General features: G+C 42.2%; 1 non-coding gene across 1 annotated transcript; it reads left to right on the top strand.

Annotated features, from left to right (window-relative positions):
• Nucleotides 1–253: 253 nt before the first annotated feature.
• On the top strand, nucleotides 254–326 carry Trnak-cuu (transfer RNA lysine (anticodon CUU)). Its single transcript has one exon. It is a non-coding gene; the product is annotated as a tRNA-Lys (tRNA).
• Nucleotides 327–9,832: the final 9,506 nt, after the last annotated feature.

Below are 9,832 nucleotides of genomic sequence, written 5' to 3'. Positions count from 1 at the left end.
ACTCTGGCCGCTAGAGGGCCTTTTAGACACTTGTATTGAACAGCATAAGTTTGCTCGCATGGAGGCAGAAACAAAATACAATTCATTTCGCAAGCAATTTTACAAAAAAAAAAAAGATAGAAGAAAGAAAAGAAACGGAAAAACAGAGAAAAAGAAGCTCGGAAAAGGTAATTTAATGTATGCTACACCACTTGAAACAAATTAAGATAATGTCATTCCTTTGAAGAGACCTAGAAAAGGTGACACTCCAGCTGCCCGGCTAGCTCAGTCGGTAGAGCATGGGACTCTTAATCCCAGGGTCGTGGGTTCGAGCCCCACGTTGGGCGGTTTAGTTTTGGGTTTTCCAGGTCTCCGCGATACCTGCTATGAAACCAAGTTACTTATTGTTAAACAATCCAATACTAAAAGAACCATAAAGATGAAGCTAGTATCTTGATAATGGCTTTTGCCAACGTGGTTGTAAGGACAGAAATGACTACTACAAGTTATATCATATCCGCACCACAAACCCACAAACAACCAGCACCGTCGTGATGAGTAGCATTTAAATGAGAAACAGCAGGCTGTTTCGCCTAGGAAAACATTTTGCTATTTCAGTGTTCTATTTTAGGGGCAGCCTAAAGTGAAAAGTTGGGGGATATCGTGATATGAAAATTAATGAAACGTAGAGTTCACAAACACTGCGGAAGTGATCTTCAGTATTTTAACGTTTTGATGAAAGTAAGGTCAGAGAGCAGCGCTAATTAATGTCTTTTTAAACTATAAGACTGCGTTGGCTACGCGCAATCGGGAACCCACCCTTAGGATTTTTAAAAATCCCTTTCCCTACCCCTTTTATTAAAGTTGGTGATTGAAATGGCAGGTTTATTTGTTTTTTGGGTTTTTTTTTTTTTTTTTTTTGGCTTCTGTCCTTTCTCCATAGGTTTTTCCCAAAACAATTCACATAGAGTAAAATTTTGCTTTTATATTAACAACTCCAAGTTCTTAAATATTTTCAGTCATCCTTCAATGATTCTTTTTGGTCTTGTTTTTAGTTTTTTTTTTAATTAATTTATTTATTATATGTAAGTACACTGTAGCTATCTATCTTCAGACACACCAGAAGAAGGTGTCAGATCTCATTTCGGGGTGGTTGTGAGCCACCATGTGGTTACTGGGATTTGAACTCGGGACCTTCGGAAGAGCAGTCGGGTGCTCTTACCCACTGAGCCATCTCACCAGCCCCTGTTTTTAGTTTTTTGAAGACATGGTTTCTCTGTGTAGCCCTAGCTGTCCTGGAACCTGGAACTCGTTCCATAGACCAGGCTGGCCTGGAGCTCACAAAGATCTTCCTGCCTCTGCCGGGCTGGAATTAAAGGTTTGAGCAACCACCGCCACAGGGTTCCCTCAGTAATTAATTTTTAAATGTCTTCCACAATTAACATACCTTATGATCAACAATTCAAAGAACAATTTCAGAATGCAAGACAAAACATGGACATTTCCCGCAATCAGCAAGCTGAGTTTTTCAAAAGAATAAGGAACAAAACAAGAAAGGAAGAGGGAGATGGGGGGCGGGGGGAGAACAAAGGAGGAGGAGGAAGGACTGAGAATGGGAAGGAGGGGATGGTGGGAGGATCCTTAGGCATTCTAATTACACAAATGCTCTCTCTCTAAGTGTTATGCAGAGGGATGGAATTCTTCCTAGGCGGAAAAGAAGCCACTGTAAACTGATAAGAAATCAGTGAAAATACCATACATCTATTTAATACAGATCAGGGTAATGGGCAGGAGTGTACGTCCACCATGGCCACCTCCATTCCTTACAGCAAAGCCTTAATTCCCACGATCTCAGAAAGCAGTTTTATTTAGAAATAATGTCATAGATGGATGTAATTAGTCTGGATGACGTCGGAGCAGGCTCCTAATCCAGTATGACTACTGGCCTCTTCCCAAAGGAGCAATCTGGACAAAGACATCCGTTTGGAGCAATGGAAGGCTATTCAGCCAGAGAACAAAGCATTGTTTCTATGAATTAAGGAACACCAGATACTGTTAGCAAACGGAGGCTGGGGAGAGGCATGGAATGGATTCTTACTCACGATCCTCAGAACCAACACCCCTCCCAACACCTTCATTCCAATCCCTAAATTGTGAAATAACCCATCCCGACTTAGCTTCTGGTGTTTTGTTCCGGCTGCTGCAGGGAATGAATATAATCTGCATTCTAGTTGGCTGGTAATGTTGGCTTCAAACTTATTGTGTTGTGCTGTATGTCATAGACAAAGTAGAGAAACTCCTGGTTCTAAATGAGCACTGGGTGGGAGAGCTGGCAGGTCACAGGTTCCCCAGAACCAACATTTGTTTTTCAAGAATATACCTTTGTTTGTGTCGCTTGCTACAGCATCAAAAGCAGTCCTACCCCCACCCATTCACCCCACCCCCACCCCACCCCCCACCTTACAAAATGACGACTTCTAAGCTCATGCGAAGTTGGGCAGAATGGGAACTAGGCCCTGTGTCCTTAGTTCCATCATCACATACCTAACTGCTGTTCGTTCTGCAGGCCATCACAGCCTCACCCCACCCACCCAGAATGAAGGTCAAACTCAGCCTAATCCAAATGTGGCTCACAGTTTAGGACCTGGGACACTAAGATGAATAGGACGCGTGGAGCAGCCCAGAGCCTGGGCCCCCCCAACAGAAAAAGCCAGTCTGAGCGGTTCAGCAGGTCCCTGGTCAGGTTACAGAGAGGCCACACCTTTGAGGCCCAAGGCTTAGAATTGTACCAGCACCTGCTCAGCCACTGGGCAAGGGCTGGATTTTTGAGAAGCAACACTTGTAAAAGCTTAATGTCCTCTCATTCTTGGCTGATGATTTGGGGACTAGTGATTTATTGTGTGTTTTGCTTTTTCCATGGATCTTAGGTTTGAAGATTTTATGCTTAGTTATCTATATGTCAAACATTTTAAGAAAACCTGGGGGGCTGGTGAGATGGCTCAGTGGGTAAGAGCACCCGACTGCTCTTCCGAAGGTCCGAAGTTCAAATCCCAGCAACCACATGGTGGCTCACAACCACCCGTAATGAGATCTGGCGCCCTCTTCTGGAGTGTCTGAAGACAGCTACAGTGTACTTACATGTAATAATAAATAAATAAATCTTAAAAAAAAAAAAAAAGAAAACCTGTTAATTCTGTGTGATTCAGTTTCAACTATTAAGTGGCAAGTTAAAAAAAAAAAAAAAAGATAGGGACATCATTAAAAAAAATAAGCCGGGCGTGGTGGCGCACGCCTTTAATCCCAGCACTCGGGAGGCAGAGGCAGGCGGATTTCTGAGTTCGAGGCCAGCCTGGTCTACAAAGTGAATTCCAGGACAGCCAGAGCTATAAGGAGAAACCCTGTCTCGAAAAACCAAAAAAAAAAAAAAAAATATATATATATATATATATATATATATATATATATTTTTAGAGATGGTCTCACTATACTTCATGTGCTGGCTGGCCCACCTCAGTTTCCTGAGTTCTCCCACACGGAGATATCTTAGCCAAATTAAATGTCTGACCTTTATTTAGATGCTGATTCGGTAAGTATGAGGCAATCAGGAAATCGGAACATCCATTAGATACCTAAAAGACATAAAGGAATTGTTTACTTTCAAATATTCTGTATGTGTGGAAGGGGCTTTTACAGAGTCTTATTTAATCGTATAGAATAAAATATAGATATGCTATCTGCTATGTGTGGATAAATCTCTTTGGAGGAAGGATGAAGGAATACCTAAGAAACACGACTGGGTACACGTTAATAACTGTGGAAGCTGAGTAGTCCAATCTGCTTCTATTTTGTCTGCTTCTATTTTGGGGGGACAGGGTGTTGTAAGGGATTGAAATAAGGGCTTAGTACACACTACCCACTTCCTTAAAATTTCTTTTTTTTTTTTTAAGATTTACTTATTAGGCCGGGCGTGGTGGCGCACGCCTTTAATCCCAGCACTCGGGAGGCAGAGGCAGGCGGATTTCTGAGTTCGAGGCCAGCCTGGTCTACAAAGTGAGTGCCAGGAGAGCCAGGGCTACACAGAGAAACCCTGTCTCGAAAAACCAAAAAAAAAAAAAAAGATTTACTTATTATTATATCTAAGTACACTGTTGCTGTCTTCAGATGTACCAGAAGAGGGCGTCAGATCTCATTACGGATGGTTGTGAGCCACCATGTGCTTGCTGGGAATTGAACTCAGGACCTTCAGAAGAACAGTCAGCGCTCTTAACCACTGAGCCATCTGGCCAGCCCCTAAAATTTCTTTTAAGACAGAGTCTCATTGTGGAGCTCTGGCTGGTCTGGATATAGACTACATTGGAGTCTTAATTGCTTTTCTGTTGCTGTGACAAAATATCAGGACCAAGGCAACTTATAAGAGAAAGTGTCTAATCGGCCCATGGTTTCAGAAGGATAGAGTCCATGATGGCAGAGCAGAGGCACGGAGACAGGAGCAGCTGGGAGCTCACACTTGATCTGGAAAGAAGGTGATTATGGAATGGTGAGTCTTCTGAAACCCCAAAGACTGCCCCCAATGGTGTACCCCCTCCTCTGACAAGGCCACACCACCCAAACAGTTTCACCAAATAGGGGCCAAGTATTCAAACATAGGAAGCCGCAGTTCAAGACAGGGTTTCTCTGTGTATCTCTGGCTGTCCTGGAACTCACTCTGTAGACCAGGCTGGCCTCGAACTCAGAAATCCGCCTGCCTCTGCCTCTGCTTCCCAAGTGCTGGGAATAATGGTGTGTGCCACCACGCCCGGCTGCAGCAGGCATTCTCAAACCACCACAACCAGGACCACACTTTGACCAAAAATGCTTTGGGCATATCTCTTGAAATTTTTTTGTTACATTTTAGTTTTGTGTATGTTATGTGCCTGCATGAAAAGAGGAAGGGATGGAGGAGGAAGAGGAGGAAGAACAGGAGGAGCAAGGGGTTGAGGGGGGGGAGGGGAGGGGAGGAGGATGGGAGAGGGGGGAGAGGGAGAGGGAGAGGGAGAGAGAATGCCACAGTGGCATGCATTTGGACAACTTTTGGGAACTGGCCCTCTCCTTCCACCATGTAGGTCCCAGGGATCAGACTTTGGTTGTCAAACTTGGCAGTGAATACTTTTTTGCCCACTTAGTTATCTCTCTGGCCTGGATACACTATGTGTCTCTTTTCCCTCTGCATAAACCAAAACCTCACGTCAAAATCTTGAAGATAAATTTCCCAGTGTGGCCACAATGAAGAAATGACTTGTCTCTGCTTTTCACTGCTATGTGTTTCTTAGGTTGACCTATCAGGGACAGGCTGAACCTGGCTTGTTCCAGCCGCCTGGACCCAAGCTCTGACACTAACAGCCCAGTATCATCACTGATTATTCAAAAACAATGAGAGCTTTACTTCTTTAGTGCACAAGACAATTGGGCACTGTGGCATTCTCAAGGAACACAATGAGAAGGGCACTGGGCATGGTGGCACATGGCCATACTCCTGTCATTCAGCAAATGGAGGCAAGAGAATAATCCTTGCTGATGTAGTGAGTGTGATACCAGTCTGGGAAACATGAGACCCTGTCTCAGAAATAAGGGTTAGGGACACAGCTCAATGTAGCTTATATTAGGTTCTGAAAATAGATGAAGGAAGACCTCAGACTTAGAGAGTATGTAAAAACAAAGAGTGTGTGTTTTGTAGAAACATATAGCTTGTGGGGGTCAAATATTTTCTCAAACAGTGTGCCCAGACAAAGGCATGTAGGCTTTTTTTAATAGGGAACTAGGCGAGCTCTCTAGAAGGAGTAGGTAATCTAAAGTTTCATTGGTGGGTGCTGGGGGGCGGGGCGGGGGCGGGGTCACAGGTGGTCAGTGTTCTGCATTCCTATGTCATGAACTTTTAACCATTCTGATGGCCCATTCTGATATATTTTTCTATTTTTGTGGTTATCCCCAGGCTGTTATTTGGGAAGGGTTTATGATCTCGTTCTGGATTTTATGGTCTGTTCCTAGAGCTGATGTCTTATGACCTAGTTTCTGGGACTTTTGGTCTATTCTTGAAGCTAGTGCCTTACGGCCTTTTCTGAAATCAGGCTTGGTCCTTAAAATGGAGACAAATGGGGTCCTTAAATGGAGACAAATGAGGTTTATATTGTCCTTTCACTTGATGACCTCAGTTTAAATCCACAGAAAGCAGGGGGTAGGATCAAGTGGCTGAATTCCCAACACTCCTATAGTAAAAGTTTGTCCTTTGGCCTCCATACTCTGTAAGTGGCCCTCATGTGCCCTTCCAAATACAACACCACACAAATACACATTTACAAAGATGGATAAATACAGAGATGAATAAAAGCCACATCAGACATTCAAAATAGCTCAGGTTCTACAGAATTAGAATGTCATGAACAAATAACAAGTGTGTGTGTGTGTGTACACTATATTTGTGCCATAGGATACTCCTCCAGTCCTGGTGGCAGTCAGTTAAGTCAGCAAACTGGTTTCTTATAGTGTTTTCAGGAATATAAAATAAAAAAGTATAAGCGTATAAATGAAAATAATTCTATACAAAAAAAAACCTATAAGGGCTAAAGAGATGGCTCAATGGTTAAGAGCACCGACCGCTCTTCCAGAGGTCCTGAGTTCAATTCCCAGCAACCACATAGTGGCTCACAACCATCTGTAATAAAATCTGATACTCTTTTCTGGTGTGTCCAAAGATAGCGACAGTGTACTCATATACATCAAATAACTAAATCTTTAAAAAAAAATCACAAGACATTTAAAAAATAAAACTATCAAATACTTAAAAATATGGTAGGTGCATGTTTTGTCATCAGTCTATTAAATAACAGGATCTAGGTCAGGTCTAATAAGTAAATTTTTCAATATCCATTTTATTTGTAATTATGTGAATATGTGTGTGCCCACACAGGTGAATGCAGATGCCCTGGGAAGCTGGAGGCATCAGATCCTCCTGGAGTTGTGGTTACAGGTGGTTAAGAGCTGTCTAACAGCAGCTGGGAACACAACTTGGAGCCTTTGAAACAGCAGAACATGTTCTTAACTACTGAGTCATCTCTTTAGCCCCAAGCACAGTAATTTAAACGCAGTGTGAATGTAAATTATATTTCCGAGATATATGTAAGAACTATTACGTGATAAGAAAGAAGCTTCGGCCGGGCGTGGTGGTGCACGCCTTTAACCCCAGCACTGGGGAGGCAGAGGCAGGTGGATTTCTGAGTTTTTGAGGCCAGCCTGGTCAACAAAGTGAGTTCCAGGACAGGACAGCCAAGGCTATACAGAGAAACCCTGTCTCAAAAAACCAAAAAAAAAAAAAAAAAAAAAAGAAAGAAAGAAAGAAAGAAAGAAAGAAAGAAAGAAAAAAGAAAGAAGCTTCGATTTTCTTTCTCTCTTCCCCTTCTCTCTCTCTTTCTCTCTCCCCTTGGTGATTTCCCTGGCTTCAGTCCTTGCGGCCAATAAACCTGCATTTAATATAATCTAAAAACAAAAAACAAAAACAAATATAAAACAAAAACAGTAGCTTCATTTCTACTGGTGACAAAGTCATAGGTGTTGCTAATTAGCATTGCCTGCCATCTTTGTTTATTTTCTTGTTTTAAAGTAATAGTATTCATTTTATTAATAGTCTATTACATTTACTTGTTGTATATGTGTGTGTGTGTGTGTGTGTGTGTGAATAAGAGTCACTATTTCCTTCTACCATATGGAACCTGAAACTAGAGCTCAGGTCAAAAGGCTTGGTGGCAAGACTTTACCCTCTGGACTGTCTCGATAGCCCTATCTTTGTTTGTTTGTTTGTTTATAGTTTTGTGTATAAGTGTTTGCCCTCATGAGTATTTGTGTACCACATGTATTCCTAGTGCCATGGAGACCAGAAGTGGACATTAGATCCCCTGATACAGGAGTTACAGGCAGTTGTAGCTGCCGGGTGGGTTCTGGGGATTGAACCCAGGTCCTCTACAAGAGCAAGTAGCTCTTTTAACTGCTGAGTCATCTCTCCAGCCCCACTGTCTTCATTATAAAGAAAAGAAACCCTAAATTTTAGCTTGAGTATGGAGAAAACAGTTGTGCTCATGGGCTTCTAGATTAAGCTGTTCTGATCTAATTTTAAAATGGCACAACAAATAAGGACTCTTGCCTTGCAGTCCTGAAGGTTGAGTTTCAGAAGGTGAGAGGAGAGAACCAACTCCACATAGCCTCCCTCTGCCTCACATGGGGGCTGGGGCACTTGTGCTGATACACACAGCATGCACACAGAATATGTTTAAAAAGAGGGAGGGGCGTGCACAGCTGGAACTGGAGTTTCCCTGAGGTGCCCTGTGAGTGATGGGAATTGAACCCAGGCCCTCAACCAGTGCTCTTGATTAGCCATCTCTTCAGTCCTCATAATGAAATCTTTCTAAATGACCATAAACATATTTTTGTTGAGCTGACTCCACTGATAAAAGGACCAGTTGCTAAGGTTAATGGCCTCAGTTCTATACCCAGAACCCATATGATAGGAGTGAACTGACTCTTGCAAGTTGTCTTCTGACCTCCAACAGCTGCATAACACACAATAAATAAATTTTAAAATTTCTTATTAAGGTATAATGTAGATATGGTAAAGTTTATTACTATATGTGTACGTTTGGACATGCCCCAAAATTCACATAATCATAAAAGATCTTAAAACCAAGATTCCTTAGTGCCTTTTTTTTTTCTTGTACTTAACAGGACTTTATTGGTTCAACAATGAACAGAAAAGGAAACGTTAACTATCACTCTGGGGGCGACATCATGGAGACATCAAAGTTACCCTTGGAAAAGTACCTCTCTCATATTTATCTCCCTCTACCCACCCTGGACATCCAGTTGAACGCTGTCCTGATTTTTTTTTTTTTTTGGTTTTTAGAGACAGGGTTTTTCTCTGTGTATTCCTGGCTGTCCTGGAACTCACTCTGTAGACTAGGCTGGCCTCAAACTCAGAAATCCGCCTGCCTCTCAAGTGCTGGGATTAAAGGCGTGCGCCACCACTGCCTGGCTGCTGTCCTGATTTTGAATCAATGATGAAAATGTTCACTCTTATACCTAGCTTTTTCTGCACAACATCCTTCTGTTGATTTAAAATCAGAGAGTGGAAATAACATGTGTGGCAAGGATGTGGGAAAACAGGTAATCTCAACTTGCTGGTTGAAATGTAACCTGAGAAAGCTTTTCACAAAGTAGTTTAAAGTACATCAGAACCAGGTTTGGTGGTGCATACCTCTAATTCCAGCACTTGGGAGGCAGAGGCAGGTAAATGTTTGAGTTTTGGTTAGCCTGGTCTACAGAGCTAGTTCCAAGACAGCCAGGGCTACACAGATAGAGTTTCAGGAGGTAGACACTGTGAGTTCATGGTCCTCTCAGTCTTTATAGCCAGTTCCAGGCAAGCCAGGGTTAAATATAAATAGTAAGACTCTGTCTAAAAGAGAAAAGGCTTTGACATAAAGGTTTGCCTAGGATAATTAGGTAGCTACAAAGTGTGGAAGGGCTTCAAATATCAGGATAACTATTTTCTGACTTATCTCCTAATTAACAGCTCTGATCCTTTATGTGCAATTCATGTAATTTAGTGGGTACAGGGGTACAGTGTTATTTCACAGCAGAGTACATTAAGAAGTTTTTGAACATAGGAACAATGTGAAGAGAGGTTTTGTTGTGTTTTTTTTTTTTTTGAATATACATCCAATACTAGCTCAAAGAAATAAGATGGCAAAAGATGGTACAGAGGGGTTAAGTATGGAACCCTGACTTTGACAGCAATCCAGGTTTGCCTCCTTCAGTGAGACTAAGTACTTCA

Source organism: Mus caroli, unplaced genomic scaffold, assembly GCF_978045245.1.
Source record: "Mus caroli unplaced genomic scaffold, Mus_caroli_1 scaffold_11, whole genome shotgun sequence".
Classification (NCBI taxonomy): Eukaryota; Metazoa; Chordata; class Mammalia; order Rodentia; family Muridae; genus Mus; species Mus caroli.
This window is presented reverse-complemented; position numbering and strand designations above follow the sequence as displayed.